This window comes from Pristiophorus japonicus, chromosome 6, assembly GCF_044704955.1.
Source record: "Pristiophorus japonicus isolate sPriJap1 chromosome 6, sPriJap1.hap1, whole genome shotgun sequence".
In the NCBI taxonomy this organism is placed as follows: Eukaryota; Metazoa; Chordata; class Chondrichthyes; family Pristiophoridae; genus Pristiophorus; species Pristiophorus japonicus.
Window position 1 is genome coordinate 210,232,085 of NC_091982.1, and position 16,150 is coordinate 210,248,234.

The following is a 16,150-nucleotide window of genomic DNA, read 5'->3' on the forward strand; positions in this document are numbered from 1 at the left end:
ACACATCTGCAGATGTTGATTCCCCGTGCAGCTCATTTTTAATATTAGCAGCATTGCTTCTCTCTGAAAATTAATAAGATTCCATACTAAGTTTAAAATATTCCCAGTAGGTCCAGTGGACCAGAAACAGCTCCACATTGACACAAAAGTGGCAGTATAACAACAATGTTAATTATTGTACATTCACTTGTAATGCTTCATAATCATTTGATAAGAGTTCATAAGTACAAATTTCTGTGCTGCAATTTTTTTAGTAATGCTGGCCTGGACTGGTTTATTCTTCTGGCATTGCTAAAGGGGTGGGTAGGCAGTCCTTAACCTTTGAAATGACAGAACTGAAGTGTTCTTCTTAGCTGTTAAAGATGTCTGTGTGCGGCTCCAAAGACTAATAGAAGACAGTAGTATCTTATGCATATTTCACTCATGAAGTTCCCTTGCATTCACTGAGTTACAGCTGGTTGTTGTTACTGTAGTTTCTGCTCTTGACATTTTTCTACTTCCTGAATCTGTTGTTCAAATGTCTTCAGCACTAGTTGATCAGCTTCATGCAGTCAGTCACCAGTTTCTAATCCATCAAGGTTGATGGAGCAGGTTCTGTTTCAGGATATTGTTATCATATTTCATCTGATTTGCTGACCTTCGTGGAATTGTACATATTTTTTATTTGTTCTCAGGATCTGGGTGACACTGGCAAAGCAGTATTTATTGTCCATAAAGAGTCAAGCGCATCGTGCAGGACTGGAGTCACATATAGGCCAGAACAAGTAGATGTGGCAGGTTGTCTTCCATGAAGGACATTTGTGAACGAATTGGGTTTTTACAACAAAATGCACAAATTACCAGATTTATTGGTAGTCCAATACCATAACCACCAGGCTACTGTATCCGTCCATCAAATGTCTGGTGCCTTATCTAGGCAAACTGCATAGAATTGTCTGGAAAGGTCTGATTCTAGACCACAGTCATCCTTGACTCCAGTGAAGGCACTAAAATATTCTGACACTTCTCCATCAGCATTCACTGTTCCCAATTACCATCTTGCAGTTGGTGTATGATCTTAATACAAGACTTGGGGAGCCAAACTTGCTCAATAACCACCATAATCCTGGATGGCTCATATCAAGTGCTTCAGTGAGATCAACAAAAGCAGCCTGGCGTCTCATTGGTTCTCTTGAATTAGATGCACAACAACCAATATATCAATAGTGCTTCTCCATGATAAGAATCCACACTGTCATCAAAAGAATTTGATCAGTGATGCTGGCTAGCAATATATAATAGGCATGCACTATTATAAAAGACAATTAAAGAACTGCCACATGTTTAAGCATATAATAGAGCCAATTTCTCAATGGTTTGCCCAAGTTGCACCCACTAATTCTATGTAAATAAGGTGTCCATCCATCCCTCCCTCTTTCCCCGCCCGCCCCTCCCCAACCAATCTTTGACTTGAGGATATTGGCAAGCGTGGTCCTGGCATTACTGCCAAGATTATGGCCCATGCAGTTTCAGGGCCACAGTCTAAAGTTGGAACAAGTTGGATTTTGTTGCTTTGTTTGACTTGCAGTTTCTACATGATAGCTTTAGCATTATTTTAGTCTGCAGTTTGCTGCTCAATACTCCTTTTGTACAGACCTGTTGCTGCCAGCAGCTGCACATATTAGCTTCAACTGCACTGCTCACTATGGTCATTCCATTGGGCCTGCCAATGGTTATTAGGAATTTGGAGACAGGAGAGGGGTTAAGGCATAGGGAAGGAAAGCAAGGGGCGCTAATGGGGTGCAAATTTGTTTTCACCCGGGCAATCTCCCCCAGCGAAATTGGCCTCGACTTTTGCAGAGGCGCTACCAGGTAACGCCCCGCTCCTGCCGTTAGCACCCGTCTCGGGTGCGCACCACCTCGTTACCACCCCCCAACATAAATTCGGCTTCTTCCCCTTCGGCTTCCACCTGGCGCTGACAATGATAGCTTAGCTGTCGAGTTGCAGACGGGAGTTGGCTGGAGAAGCGCTATTTAAAGGTGCCATCTCGTCATACAAATTTCTGTCGGCCATTATTATTTCCAGCGTGCTGACAGATGGGCAGAGTGTCTGTTGCAAAGATTGTAACGGTTTTGCCTCAATGACTATCTGGCTGTTGAGCATTGCTTTGTTTAATTCAGGACAGATTTGACTCGCCAACACTCTTCTCGTTTCATGGGGGCTGTGTTGGCACTCAACCTCCTGCTCCGATGTCACTGTCGGATGTTACTTAGGCGGCGACAAAGGCAGAGGGAAAGAGAGGCAGAAAAACAAGGAGAAAGGTAAAGAGAGAGAGGGAGCAAGACAAGGAGAAAGACAGACAGAGAGAGAGTGTGAGAAAGAGAGATACAAGGTTAGCAAGATGTGACCAGAGGGAAAAGGCGCAACAGGAGACCTTACCCTCCCAGGGTATTCTTGCAGCAGTTCTCATATCAATTTCACTAAGGAGCAATGTGTTCGAAGACTGCGCTTCAGCAAGGACATGGTTGCAGAGCTCTGCGATATCCTGCAACCAGACCTCGGGCCTCAGATGAGGATGCCTCTTTCAGTGGTAGTCAAGGTCACCATTGCACTCAATTTCTACGCCAGTGGATCCTTCCAGGGTGCAACATCTGCCAGTTTGCCGTCCATTGCTCCATCCACGAGGACATAGATGCTCTATACAGAAGGAGAAGGGACTACAGTTCCTTTCCCATGACCAGATAGAAGCAGCACGAGCGTGCATGTGGATTCGTCAGGATAGCGGGTTTCCCTATGGTGCAGGGCACCATTGACAGCACCCACGTCACTTTGCGGGCACCGTATCAATCCTGAGATCGTCCGTAACGCAAAGGCTACCACTCACTGTGCAGTTGGTGTGCGACCACTCACCGTCAATGCCTGCTATCCTGGCAGCAGCCACAATGCCTTCATCCTGTGCCAGACCAATGTGCCAGTTCTCTTCCAGCCACCACATCAAGCTCGTGGATGGCTGCTCGGAGACTAGGGATATCCGCTATCCACCTGGCTCATGACTCCCCTCTGTAACTCCACCACTCCTGCCCAGCTCTCATGCAGTGAGAGTCATGTGGCCACCAGGAACATCATTGAGCAGACCATCAGTGCTCAAGCAATGCTTCCGCTGCCTTAACCGCTCGGCAGGAGTCTTCCACTGCTTGCCAGAGTGAGTGTCCCAATTTGTCATTGTCTGCTGCATGCTGCATAATCTGGCCATCATGAGACACTGCCATTGCCACCAGGCATAGCCGCACCACCTGAGGAGGTGAAGTAACAGCAGGAGGAGCAGGAGCAGCAACACCTGCGATGGAGGAGGCAGCGACTCCACCGCGATCCTGTAAGGGAGGCCTGCGAATGTCTCATCAGAGCTCATTTCCACTGATTTCCATCCCACTTCCTGGTTTCTCTGGACGTTCCCATGACCACAAAAACTTCTCCCTTCCATGGCAAGCTCCAAAACTGAAATTAGAGACAACAGCAAACATTAAACATTCCAATCAAAATTTATAAAACAACAATAAAATGTATAATTGTGTATTTATGAATCGCCCTTGTGCATTTCCTTCTTTCCCCTCCTTCGTTTACCTATTCTACTACTCCTTTGCCGTGTGTTCCCTATAGCTGCAGCATGGCTGGTGGAAGGCTGCTATATGTCGGGGCCAGAGACTACAGATGGCCTTGCAGGAAGGCCCGGCTGTAGGCTGCACCATCTCTGGCTGGGTGACGGCAGTCTGGCCTGGCTGGGTGACCGCCAGCGGCAAGTGCAATGGCCAAGTGGCAGTGGTGGGATCAGGAATGCTGTTATTGTGAGAGGCAGCAGGTTCCTGCCCCATTAACCCAGTGCCACTCCCCCGGAGCAGTACCTCAGCATCCCCACCAATCTGCTGTAAGACAGATTGGTGGGCTGCTGTGACACCGCAAGATCATCAGTGGACTGTGGTGGTGGACCCAGGGTGACAGCAGCAGTCAGAGCTTGCATGGCATCCAGCTGAGAGTGCATGAGAGCATTCTGAGCCTCAATGCCAGCAATCATTGACTGCAGGACCGCAGTCAGACCATGCGTGGCATCAAGCTGAGACTGGATGAGAGCAGTCTGAGATTCAATGTCAACAGTGACTGACTGCATGACAGCACTGAGCTGTTCGGTGGCATGCAGCTGAGACTGCATGAGAGCAATCTGAGCATCCATGCATCATTGTCTGCATTACAGCACCTAGGTGTTGCATTGCTTCCGCCTGTGTTGCAATGGAAGCTGCCACATCGCCCATAATATGCGTCATGAGGTCTGGATCTGCACAGTCTTTCTGGGAGTCCACCATAGTCTGCAGACTGGCAATGAGAGGCTCCATAGTGTGCGCAGAGCTCTGTGCAAGGCGGAAGGAGGACTTCTCCATGCTCCTTATCACTGCTGAGAGGCTATCAGGTAACCTTGCCATTGCACCCATCATGTCTGAGTGCATGACCATCACCCTTTGTGTGAATGTTTCCCCATCGAGGTCCTCATCTGAGTCCTGTGCAGCAGAACTCGTGTACGAATTCGTCCACTGGGGATATTGCTCCCGAGGTTACCTTTCCCCTTGACCGTGCTGCAGCCCACTAGACCCCTGTGCATCACCCAGTGCAGACACTTCTATTAACCTAACCTCTAAGGACTGCGTAGTGCCAGTATCTGAGCTGGTGCCTGCGGGTGAGAGAAGCAGTGACGCATTACTTGGTTCCTGCTCTTCCTTTGTCCCCCTCTTCTCCCTCGTGACTCTGTTGGGGGGGCTCCGGGTACAGGCTCGTCATCTGCTGGCTGATTATCTGAAAGCATAAATGGTACAAGAGTCGTGTTAAGGTGAGGGCAGGGGGGTAGGAATGGAGCAAGGAAGGCAGACAAATGAGGAGCTGGAAAGTGATAAGGCCTTGTGCTTCAACAGGGAAGTGGGATGAGAAGAGGGGATGAAGATGCCATTGTTGCCCCCAGCGGGTTCAACGTCTCCGCCGGCTGGTATGTAAGAGTTGTGGAAACATGTAGTCACCTTGATCACCCAACTGAGGTCATTGATTTTTTGCCGGCACTCTGGTTGGGGTTCTGTCAACCACGGTGCTAGCCAACACCTCTGCGGCCACATGGCCCTAAAAACCTGCGGCATTGGCCTTCTCCCAGATAGAGGGAACAGTGCATCCCTTCTTCTCTCCACTGCCCTGACCAATGTGTCCAATGCCATCTCATTGAAGCAAGTGACCCGTGTAGCATGATTTGGAGCATTCATGTCAGAAGTTACTTCCAGCTCTGAGTGAAGACCAGCAATGATGGAAATGAACAGGTGCTGCCAGAAGCGACATCCCCTTTAAGAACTGGAATGAGCTAGAGGCTGCTGAATGAAAGTCACCTGAAATTGGGTAGAGGTCTGGCAATAGCACTGCAGCAGCGCCGCACTGAGGCCCTTAGCTCCTCGGACACTGCCCCCCTTTCTTCCTGAAGCGGAAACGCCCTATGTTCCAGAATTTGGCAGCCATCTCGCCAAGCACAAATTGTTCAAAAAGTTAAAAGTTAGCGCCCCAAGCAAATGTAATGTCCTATTTAAAAAAGAGGCAGACAAAAAGAAAGGAACTATAGACCAATTAGCCTAACATCTGTGGTTGGGAAAATGTTAGAGTCCATTATTAAAGAAGCAGTAGCAGGACATTTGGAAAAACATAATTCAGTCAGGCAGAGTCAGCATGGATTTATGAAGGGGAAGTCATGTTTGACAAATTTGCTGGAATTCTTTGAGGATGTAACGAACAGGGTGGATAAAGGGGAACCAGTGGATGTGGGGTATTTGGACTTCCAGAAGGCATTTGACACCGTGCCACATAAAAAATTACTGCACAAGATAAAAATTCATGGGTTTGGGGTAATATATTAGCATGAATAGAGGATTGGCTAACTAACAAAAAACAGAGTCGGGATAAATGCTTAATTCTCGGGTTGGCAATCAGTAACTAGTGGAGTGCCGCAGGGGTCGGTGCTGGGACCCCAACTATTTACAATCTATTTTAATGACTGGAAGACCAATGTAGCCAAGGATGCTGACGATACAAAAATGGGAGGAAAAGCAATGTGTGAGGAGGGCACAAAAAAACCACAAAAGGACATAGACAGGCTAAGTGAATGAGCAAAAATTTGGCAGATGGAGTAGAATGTTGGAAAGTGTGTGGTTATGCACTTTGGCAGAAAAAAATCAAAGAGCAAGTTATTATTTAAATGGAGAAAAATTGCAAAGTGCTGCAGTACAGCGAGACCTGGGGACCCTGATGCACAAAAGGTTAGTATGCAGGTACAGCAAGTGATCAGGAAGGCCAATGGAATCTTGGCCTTTATTGCAAAGGGGATGGAGTATAAAAGCAGTGAAGTCTTGCTACAGTTATACAGGGTATTGGTGAGGCCACACTTGGAATACTGTGTACAGTTTTGGTTTCCATATTTACGAAAGGATAAATTTGCTTTGGAGGCAGTTCAGAGAAGGTTCACTAGGTTGATTCCAGAGATGAGGGGGTTGACTTATGAGGAAAGGTTGAGGAGGTTGGGGCTCTATTCATTGGAATTCAGAAGAATGAGAGGTGATCTTATCGAAACATATAAGATTATGGGGGGGCTTGAGTAGGTGGATGCAGAGACGATATTTCCACTGATAGGGGAGACTAGAACTAGAGGGCATGATCTTAGAATAAGGGGCCGCCCATTTAAAACTGAGATGAGGAATTTCTTTTGAGGGTTGTAAATCTGTGGAATTTGCTGCCTCAGAGAGCTGTGGAAGCTGGCTCATTGAATAAATTTAAGACAGAGATAGACAGTTTTATTACCCGATGAGGGATTAAAGGGTTTTGGGGAGCGGGCAGGGAAGTGGACCTGAGTCCACGATCGGATCAGCCACAATCGTATTAAATGATGGAGCATGCTCGAAGGGCTGAATGGCTTACTCCTGCTCCTATTTCTTATGTTCTATCGAATTTCCCCCCAAGTTTGCTTGCACTTCAGACGTCTGGTAGCTATCAACCCATGAACCATATTTTCAGGCCCTTCCACATCTACTTGGTCCTCTCTTGGAAGACCTGTTTTCACCTGGAAGGCTGTGACCTAGTAATGCTGTCTACTGGAGCCTGACCTACAGATGAAATCTTATACGACAGTCCTGTCCATTGTTGTGAAAGTCACCACAGCATTGAACTTTAATGTGCTGGATCCTTTCAAATCACTATTGATCACTTTTCCCAGTTCAGACTAGTGTCTGTCCACTAATGTATCAAACAGGTCTTGGATGCCTTGTTTGCCAGGGGGAACACGTTTGTCACTTTCCCTATGGAGATGATCGGGTGCAGAACGTTTAATGGTGCTTCTCTATAACTAAAATGCAATGCCTCATTGGCACACAATTTAGTCATTAAGGTACCTAACAACTTTCCCATAATATATATGAATAAGAAAGGCTCTCATTCCATCAACATATGTCAGAATACAAGAATACAGTAATGCAGGTGAATGCGTAATAGCCCATCAGTTACCACAATGCCTTTGTTTTGTGACAGATCACTTTGCCAACATTATTTCAAGATATAGGCAGACTGAAAGGCTAGTAGAAAATGCTAGGGATCCAGGGCTACAATCCAGATTCCTGGCTCTTCATGCTAGTCAAGAACCACAAAACAGAAGTTGAAAGGGAATACAAGGAAGTTTATAGAAACATAGAAAATAGGTGCAGGAGTAGTGGCCCTTCGAGCCTGCACCACCATTCAATAAGATCATGGCTGATCATTCCCTCAGTACCCCTTTCCTGCTTTCTCTCCATACCCCTTGATCCCCTTAGCCGTAAGGGCCATATCTAACTCCCTCTTGAATATATCCAATGAACTGGCATCAACAACTCACTGCGGCAGGGAATTCCACAGGTTAACAACTCTGAGTGAAGAAGTTTCTCCTCATCTCAGTCCTAAATGGCCTACCCCTTATCCTAAGACTGTGTCCCCTGGTTCTGGACTTCCCCAACATCGGGAACAATCTACCTGCATCTAACCTGTCCGGCCACGTCAGAATCTTATATGTTTCTGTGAGATCCCCTCACATCCTTCTAAACTCCAATGTATAAAGGCCCAGTTGATCCAGTCTCTCCTCATATGTCAGTCCAGCCATCCCGGGAATCAGACTGGTGAACCTTCGCTGCACTCCCTCAATAGCAAGAACATCCTTCCTCAGATTAGGAGACCAAAACTGAATATTCCAGGTGAGGCCTCACCAAGGCCTTGTACAACTGCAGTAAGACCTCCCTGCTCCTATACTCAAACCCCCTAGCTATGAAGGCCAACATACCATTTGCCATCTTTACCGCCTGCTGTACCTGTATGCCAACTTTCAGTGACTGATGAACCATGACACCTAGGTCTCGTTGCACCTCCCGTTTTCCTAATCTGCCACCATTCAGATAATATTCTGTCTTTGCATTTGTGCCCCCAAAGTGGATAACCTCACATTTATCTACATTATACTGCATCTGCCATGCATTTGCCCACTCACCTAACCTGTCTAAGACACCCTGCAGCCTCTTAGCGTCCCTCACACAGCTCACACCGCCACCCAGTTTAGTGTCATCTGCAAACTTGGTGATATTACACTCAATTCCTTTATCCAAATCATTGATGTATATTGTAAATAGCTGGGGTCCCAGCACTGAGCCCTGCGGCACTCCACTAGTCACTGTCTGCCATTCTGAAAAGGACCCGTTTATCCCGACTCTCTGCTTACTGTCTGCCAACCAGTTCTCTATCCACGTCAGTATATTACCCCCAATACCATGTGCTTTGATTTTGCACACCAATCTCTTGTGTGGGACCTTGTCAAAAGCCTTTTGGAAGTCCAAATACACCACATCCACTGGTTCTCCCTTGTCCACTCTATTAGTTACATCCTCTAAAAATTCCAGAAGATTTATCAAGCATGATTTCCCCTTCATAAATCCATGCTAACTTGGACCGATCCTGTCACTGCTTTCCAAATACGCTGCTATTTCATCCTTAATAATTGATTCCAACATTTTCCCCACCACTGATGTCAGGCTAACCGGTCTATAATTACCCGTTTTCTCTCGCCCTCCCTTTTTAAAAAGTGGTGTTACATTAGCTACCCTCCAGTCCATAGGAACTGATCCCGAGTCGATAAACTGTTGGAAAATGATCACCAATGCATCCACTATTTCTAGGGCCACTTCCTTAAGTACTCTGGGATGCAGACTATCATGCCCCTGGGATTTATCAGCCTTTAATCCCATTAATTTCCCTAACACAATTTCGTGAAGACAGAACCAAAATATGTGTTCAATTGGTCTGCCATTTCTTTGTTCCCCATTATAAATTCACCTGAATCCGACTGCAAAGGACCTACGTTTGTCTTCAGTAATCTTTTTCTCTTCACATATCTATAGAAGCTTTTGCAGTCAGTTTTTATGTTCCCAGTAAGCTTCTTCTCGTACTCTATTTTCCCCCTCTTAATTAAACCCTTAGTCCTCCTCTGCTGAATTCTAAATTTCTCCCACTCCTCAGGTTTGCTGCTTTTTCTGGCCAATTTTTATGCCTCTTCCTTGGATTTAACACTATCCTTAATTTCCCTTGTTAGCCACAGTTGAGCCACCTTCCCCGTTTTATTTTTACTCCAGACAGGGATGTACAATTTCTGAAGTTCATCCATGTGATCTTTAAATGTTTGCCATTAGCTATCCACCGTCAACCCTTTAAGCATCATTTGCCAGTCTATTCTAGCCAATTCACGCCTCAAACCATCGAAGTTAGCTTTCCTTAAGTTTAGGACCCTAGTTTCTGAATTAACTGTGTCACTCTCCATCTTAATAAAGAATTCTACCATGTTATGGTCACTCTTCCCCAAGGGGTCTCGCACAACTAGATTGCTAATTAGTCCTTTCTCATTACACATCACCCAGTCTAGGATAGCCAGCTCTCTAGTTGGTTCCTCGACATATTGGTCTAGAAAACCATCCCTAATACACTCCAGGAAATCCTCCTCCACCGCATTGCTACCAATTTGGTTAGCCCAATCAATATGTAGATTAAAGTCACCCATGATAACTGCTGTACCTTTATTGCATGCATCCCTAATTTCTTGTTTGATGCTGTCCCCAACCTTATTACTACTGTTTGGTGGTCTGTACACACCTCCCACTCGCGTTTTCTGCCCCTTGGTATTCCGCTGCTCCTCCCACACCGATTCCACATCATCCAAGCTAATATCCTTTCTTACTATTGCATTAATTTCCTCTTTAAATGCCACCCCGCCTCCTTTTCCTTTCTGTCTATCCTTCCTAAATATTGAATACCCCTGGATGTTGAGTTCCTAGCCTTGGTCACCCTGGAGCAATGTCTCATGGGCATTCTAGTGGAATTTACAATTATTATGTCGAAACAGCAGTTCCTCTCTCTGGATCGATCAGGTGGAATACTGCTCTTCAGTCCCTGAGAAGTTCCTGAAAATGATCAATGTCTGCTGTATGATACACAAAGGCTTCTCCTCCACAATGCCACTATCAGCCGAAGTGCAACAGGGTAGAATTTCTACCCAATGGACTCCGCATTGACCCTGGTGGATTTCTGTTATTTCAGTGTTCTCATCTCTTTTGCAGCTTAAAAGACCAGGGCACTATTTTCAAATAAAACATGCAACAATTTTGTTTTAACGTTTCTTGCATTAAATAATTTTGCATGCTTCTCTCCAATGATGATGCCTGTTGAATGCTTGTATGAGTTATGTACAAAGTTATTGAGGGGTAATGGCAGGAAACACAACATATGATATAACACTGTCATTGGGCAAAGTGACAGTGATGAATTGGATGGCTAGAAAAATGAGTAGGGACTCTGCACCAGGTTTCCGCTTTATTTTCTGTTCCTGAGCACCTTTATCTTTGAACTTAGCCTGGTGTAGATATTGATGTCTTAGATCTAACCCTATAATCCTGATGCTCAGGATTTTCTTCGGAGGAAAATTCTGCTTAAGATCTTTCATCCTAGTCTGCTTCTGGTCAATCATTTTATGGAACCAAATGACAATTAAAAATGGACCATTAATTGGACAAATATCCTCTGTTATAAAAATTAAGATTATATAGCAATGTAGATGAATATAATTTCCTTTGAATGTAAAATAATCTGATAATTGTGTTCTGTTTATAATACTATAAACTTTAGAAATAAATAATTTCTCATTGAAACACAATACACTCGGTACCATACCCTATTAATTGAATAACTCATAACAAACTGTAGGAGACAAAGAACATATCCTTTGCAACAGGAAAGTTGTCAAGATCAATTTAAGGAAGATTGTTGAGCTTGTTTCACATTTAGAAATGTCCTTTCAAGGATCTTGATGCAGTTTGAGATGACCTGGTTTTGAAACAAGTGTAGAGCAATGTTCTTTTGTATCCTTGTACACTAGCAGTAGGTATACTTTCATAATTTTTATTCACGGGTTTTATGCAGAATATTAATCTTTGGTCTTTAGTCTGGTAATTTTGCATGGATATTGATATTTTTGATTTGATCTGTGCAAGATTCTTTAAGACTTTTGTTTAAAACTATATTTATTAAAGTGTTCAGAATACTGTAGTTACATTAATAACTGGTTTTTAAAAATAATCTGTTAATTGTACCAGTGAAGAGTTGACTAAGGAAAAACAAATGTTGGAAAAATAGCAGATGTGGGGGGAGAGGAGGTGGGGAATTGTTGGACAGCTTTGAAAAGAAACAAAGAGATGCCTGAGTCAGCAGTAGCAGCAAATGTTCTCCCCAGGCATTTGTAGAGTATTTGAGTTTCAGGGTTAGATTTAAGACTGTTTCAAGACTGTTTATAAATGTGATTTCTAGCAACTTATCAAAGTTGCCTGTTCATTGTAAAGTGTATCAGGCCAAATTTATTTTTGCTGCCATAATAGTATTTATGACGAATATACTATTGATGTTTCTTAAAGAACTGAGCCATACTACTTTTTTGGAAGGGTTTTAATTCATATTCTATAATTAAGATTTTCCCTGCATGTTACATTTTTATAGATTTTGCAATAAAAGCTTTCATTAATTTTAAATAGATAACTTTTCTGGATGATGTTTCGTACTATAACTAAAAAAACTGAAACCTATTAGAAAACTACCAATCGCATTGGTACTATTATTACTGCATGTATGGACTCAGTCCATAAATTGTTGGAGTTCGGGAAAAATTGACAACCTTCTTCTGTTTCACTGAACTTTAAATTTAGAAATAGCCTGGGTGGAATCTTTCCAGTACGAAATCTTGTGGTTTTCCCTCCTCCTCCTCTTCTCCCATTACCCCCCTCGTCATATTCCCCAGCCACCACAGACATGGAGAATAGATAAATGACAGCCTCAGACACAATGGGGCCCAGCCAGGCCCTCTGGCAGAGTCATTAGTTTCTAAAGCATTAAATCATTACCTTCACAGACAAGGCAAACATGCGTCTGAGAGTACAAACCATCATCCATGCCAGATTCTTTGTCTGACAGTAGATATTCTGCCTGAAAATGCCAACCACGCGAAACCCACAGAAATACTGCCAAATCATTAACCCTTAATACACTTATTGTAACATAATATAGTGAACAGAAGATCCTCAGAGCTATATTTATTTAGTCTAAATAATATTTTGTGAGGTAGGTTGTACAGCAATCACAGTATATTGCTAATTTAAGAAACACTTCTTCTGAGTCTATTGGGGTTCAAAATTATAACAAAAATACAATTACCATTGTTATATATTGTGATAGTATCAGTTCCCTCCTAGAAAGCAATTTTTATAAGAATTCCATGCATGTCATGTCCCAGAGTTTATGGATAACTTTGATGGGAAATGAAACATTGTTTCTTTTATGCTTTCAGTGACATCATTAATCACTTCCAGGTAAAGTATAACAGGAGTAAATAAGTTGCAGAACTTAACCTGCACTGCCTGCCCCAGCATGTTTGTGTCTGCTTGATTGGCTAATTTACAAAGCTTTATTAAAATGTGTATTTCCCTCCCTTGTCTATCTGTTTGGAAGTTGTGACAATTAAGCAAAGAGGGTGACAATTGGTAAAAGATAATGGCTCAGAATTTGCGGTCGGCGACGTAACTATACAGCCAACCTCCAAAAAGAAACCAACTTAATTTGTGCAAAGCCCCACATGTAGACTTGCTGTTCGGCGCTGTAGAGCTCTGCACAGCGTATTACATCACGGAGGCCAGGAGCGCAGCATAAGACCTATGCATAAGGGAAGACGCATCAACAAAATCTGTCAAAACTAAGCCACGCTCTTTCAGTCTCTTTCAGTCTCTTGTATTTAAACCTCTTTCAGTCTCTTGTATTGAAATTAAATTTTTTTAAACTTTTAATTAAACTGGTACTTGGACATTTCATATATCAGCATTTTGTTAAAATTATGTAACGAAATACCAACGTGTTAATTTTTGAAATGCAGTATCTGTATAAGGTCATAGCCAAAAAACTCTAGCTAGGTTTTCAGAAACAAAACATATTTTGGTGAGTGTGGGTGCAGAAAATGGGACTATGTACAGTAACATTTGCCAACAAATCCAAAAATAGTTTTCCCACTTACTCCATATGAAATTCATATGCAGCTATGTATAATGTACTTGTCACAATGTCTGCTTTCTCGCACATAGATATTTATATATAGTTCTCTAAAATGTGTGGATATTTCGTATATGTAATTAAAAATTTAATATGGACATTAAAGCACCCGGTCTGCCACTGCTCTGTATCATTTACAAACAGTATGTGAGATCTTGGAATATGATAAGGCTTGTTGGTGCAGAATACTAATAAAAACGGTATGTGTTCAGTAGAAGTAGTTTGTTTCTGTCGGTGGTTTTCTGGTAACAGTATTATTTCAATTTTATTTAAACTTACTGAACAATTTGCAGATTTAGCTCATTTTAAGATTAAAAAGTTGTATTGCTAACAAGTATATCCGCTGCATGCTCTCAATGTTCAATACTTTCACAGTAAAACAGGCTCCTGCGCCTGCTTTCACTAACAGTAACATTTTTGGATGTAATTGTTGGGCACTTGGTGGGAAATGAGCCCACCTCTTTGCTAGCAATGAGTATTACCCTGTTGGTACAGATCATCTGTCAAGGTGTACATTGACAGATCACAAGTTTGAGATTTAGCGCATGCACATACGGAAATCCCGAACCTGCAGTCAATTTCAAAGGTGGTATGACTATGTACTCTGAGAGTATGCCGTCATATCTGCTGCAATAAATGGCTAACTCTGCAATCCCTTGCTCCCAGCAAGGAGCTGTGCTCACAGGGAACACAGATCAGCGAATTGAGGCTAGAAGGTTGTATCCTTTCTCTGATCCATGCTCCCTTTAAGTGTGTCTTCCCCTCTGGGATCGTGGAACAATCTTTTTATGTAATGCAAGTACATTATTGTTTCTTTCATGTTGCTGCCCACTATCTGAGTGAGCAACACTGACAACACACATTAGCAAATGAGTTGTACTGTTGTTTCTCAGGCAAACTAAGTAATTCTATAAAATAGAGCTTTGAAAGTTTGCATCACAAAAAGAGAAAATATTTAAATTAAGATAGCAACTTTAGTCATCCAAAAGTTGTAACAGTTGTAAAATAACCGAAGCTGCCATCTACTTCACTGAACTAGTGTGTCATTCTTACTCTTCAGCCTTCTGATTTATATTGATGCGTTTGGTCAGTTAGTATTGAATTGAAAACGGTTTTATACTTTAGCACTGTAAATACAAATTTTACAGAGGTTTAACTAAACTGATTTGATTTTTCACCTTTAGCAGCAGCCACCCAAAAGAATTGATTTTTATGCCATCTGTCTGGGCTTGGTTTGAACCCATGTTCTAGAGATGAAAGGAATGCGACTCCTGGCTCCATGGGAAGGCAATTTTGGAGGGGGGGAAAACAATCAAAATCTTATCTTTGGTTGTCGGCTGCAAGGGCCACTGAAGAATCCTGAGTGCTGCAAGCCCAATGAGGTGACAAGTTTGTGAAAGGAGTCCTTTAATAGGGATTGGATCCCTAATTTACATATTCAAAGGGTCTAATACCTGTTTTGGATGTCTGCCCAGGATGCCTAAAAAAAAAAATGGGCCCCACAAATTTGGCAGTGGGACTAATGCCGGTGCAGATTGGGCACTTGCCATCGCACTGCTAAACTGGTATGCTTTGCATCTATTTTACGCCTGAAAAATGGGCACAGCAACGTATACCAATTTCCAACCCAGAGAGATGTATATTCAAGTTTGTAGATGACACTAAGTTGGGAAGCATAGTAAGTTGTGTAAATGGAGCAGGAAGTTTTAAAAAAAAAAAAGACATACAGATTGAGTGGGCAAAACTATGACAGATGGAGTTCAATATGGAGCTGTGTGAGGTTATCCATTTTGGATGCCAAACAGACAAATCAAAATATTATCTTAATGGTGAGCGATGAGGAGCTGTGGAGGAGCCAAAGGTATTTCAACATCCATGTACACAACTCATTAAAAGCTAGTGCACAGATACAAAGAGGCGAATGGAATACTGGCCTTTATCTCAAGGGGGTTGGAATACAAAAGTGAGGAAATTATGCTTCAGTTCTACAGAGTCTTGGCTAGTCCCCATCTGGAGTATGGCGTTCAGTTTTGGGCATCGAATCACAGGAAAAATATATTGGTTTTAGAGAGGGTGCAGCACAGATTCACCAGAATGATACCAGTCTGCCCAGGGTTCAATTATGAGGACCGATTGCATAAACTTTATTTGTATCCTTGATTTTAGAAAGTTGAGGGGTAATCTAATCGAGGTGTTTCAAATTATAAAGAGATTCAACAGGGTAAATGCAGAGAAACTATTTCCTCTGGTGGGGGAAATCCAGAACAAGGGGACATAATCTTCAAATTAGAGTTATGCTAATTAAGCATGAAATCAGGAATCATTTTTTTCACTCAAAGGGCAACAGATATCTGGAATTCTCTTCCCCAAAAGGCTGTGGATACAAGGTCAATTGAAATTTTTAGATTTAGATCGGTAGATTTTTGTTAGGTAAAAATATCAATGGATAGGGAGAAATGG

At 42.9% G+C, this 16,150-nt stretch overlaps 1 protein-coding gene across 4 annotated transcripts in view; it reads left to right on the top strand.

Annotated features, from left to right (window-relative positions):
* ift80 (intraflagellar transport 80 homolog (Chlamydomonas)) overlaps positions 1-16,150 on the top strand; it is a 352,701-nt gene that overhangs the window by 118,399 nt on the left and 218,152 nt on the right. The gene's annotated exons all lie outside the window — the stretch shown is intronic.